Below are 2,051 nucleotides of genomic sequence, written 5' to 3' on the forward strand. Positions count from 1 at the left end.
TTTTATAAGCTAACTCCCCTCTTGATCTCTTATGTCTGGTCCTTTCCCTTCTATACCTGCCCAGCCACAATTACCTCTGCTCTCACCTCTAGCAGGAGACCTTCAAACTAAAACAAAATAAACCAATAGGTGTAATTTCTTGTCATGGATAACTCCTAATTCAGCATCTCTGAATGCTGGCTGCATTCAGCAGAGTGTATTGATTGATTCTATTGGATACTGCAGTTTAGGTCTGCCATAGGGGAGAAGAGCTTTTGCCTGCCTTGTTCATACAGGAACTCAACTCTAGCCTTGGACCATAGGGAAAATATTAGACTGCCCCATACTACTCAGGTTAGCCTCACTAATTCCTGGGTACTTGGTCTCATCATGATGACCTTTGGAATTATGGAGATATGACCCGCAATGTACCTTTATCTGCCTTAGAAGGTGGTAGTGCACTGAGCCCTGCCAGTCAGTACAAATAAAACTATAAATTACAACATTTAGGGGGTCATTCTGACCCGGGCGGGTGGCGGAAACCGCCCTCTTGGCGGGAACCGCCAAATGGCCGCTCCGCGGTCAGAAGACCGCGGAGGCCATTCTGACTTTCCCGCTGGGCCGGCGGGCGCCCGCCAAGGGAGCGCCCGCCGGCCCAGCGGGAAAGGCCCTGCAACATTGAAGCCGGCTCCGAATGGAGCCGGCGGTGTTGCAGGGGTGCGACGGGTGCAGTTGCACCCGTCGCGATTTCCACTGTCTGCAATGCAGACAGTGAAAATCATGCTGGGGCCCCACGACACCCGTTCCCGCCATCCTGTTTCTGGCGGTGAAAACCGCCAGAAACACGCTGGCGGGAAGGGGGTCGGAATCCCCATGGCGGCGCTGCAAGCAGCGCCGCCATGGAGGATTCTCCCAGCCGGGGGTAATCCGGCGGGAAACCGCCGGACCTGGCTGGGCGACTGCGGCTTTACAGCCGCGGTCGGAATGCCACATGAAGCACCGCCAGCCTGTTGGCGGTGCTTGGGTTGGAATGAGGGCCTAAAGCTGGTCGCAGTGTCTCAGGCAGCCTAGCTGAAGTCTAGGCCATTGATGCATCCTGATGACCTTTCCCATTGCAAATATATGGCACACAATGTGCCTTTATTGACACTATCAACATTAGAATAGCAAAGTATGCTGAAACCAGCCAACCAGAAAAATTCAAACTAACCCCTACTACATTAAAACTGGTTACCATGGTTCTGGGTACCATAACACTATAACTGCCCCACACTGTTCATCATGCAGAACATATACATGCTTCCCACAAAGAATCAAAACAAAAGCAACACCCATCCAACCACACACCCAACATGGTGTAGCTTGCTATCCATGTGGGTAACTGCTTTAGTGCTCCCATAGGAGTAAAAAGTGCTATGTAAATGCTGCAATACAATTAAATACAAGTTAGTTAATCAGGATGGTTCTATTAGAGTTATCCAACATTCCAAGGTGATTCAGCAAAGATTGAACAATATACGACCAGCTCCCTCATCTGACTTGACACCAACCTGTAATCTTTGTGCTCCAATTTATTTTTATATAATTTTGTATTTGTGCTCTGAAATGGCAATGGTGATGTGTGGTGCTATACAAAGCTCCTAGATAAATGAAGGTTGTTGGTGACCTGGAACTAAACCCAAACGTCATGTCTTCCTTTTGGAGTCTCCTTTGCAGTATTTCCTCTAGGGAAGCTTATATTTGAAAACAAATGTTCCCTTCCTTATCTTCTCCTTCATGGTAATTTTAAAGTGGTTCCCAAAAGGTTTCATAATACACTTAAGTGGCAACTATTTTCCTCATCTTGCCACCCTTTATCTGTCTCAGTTGACTTTGTTACTACAATCTCCCCAATCTCCAGAGAACATAAGGGTTAATAGCAAATCAAGACTGTCTCTGATTCTTTATCTGCATCCTCCATCTGCTGCCTGTGTTCTACTGCTTGTGTTCTGCTACCTGTGTTCACCTGTCTTATTGTTCACCATCATGCTATACCAAGGGGCCCGACTCAGTATCCTGCCCTCTTCCCTGTG

This window comes from Pleurodeles waltl, chromosome 7, assembly GCF_031143425.1.
Source record: "Pleurodeles waltl isolate 20211129_DDA chromosome 7, aPleWal1.hap1.20221129, whole genome shotgun sequence".
Taxonomy (NCBI): domain Eukaryota; kingdom Metazoa; phylum Chordata; class Amphibia; order Caudata; family Salamandridae; genus Pleurodeles; species Pleurodeles waltl.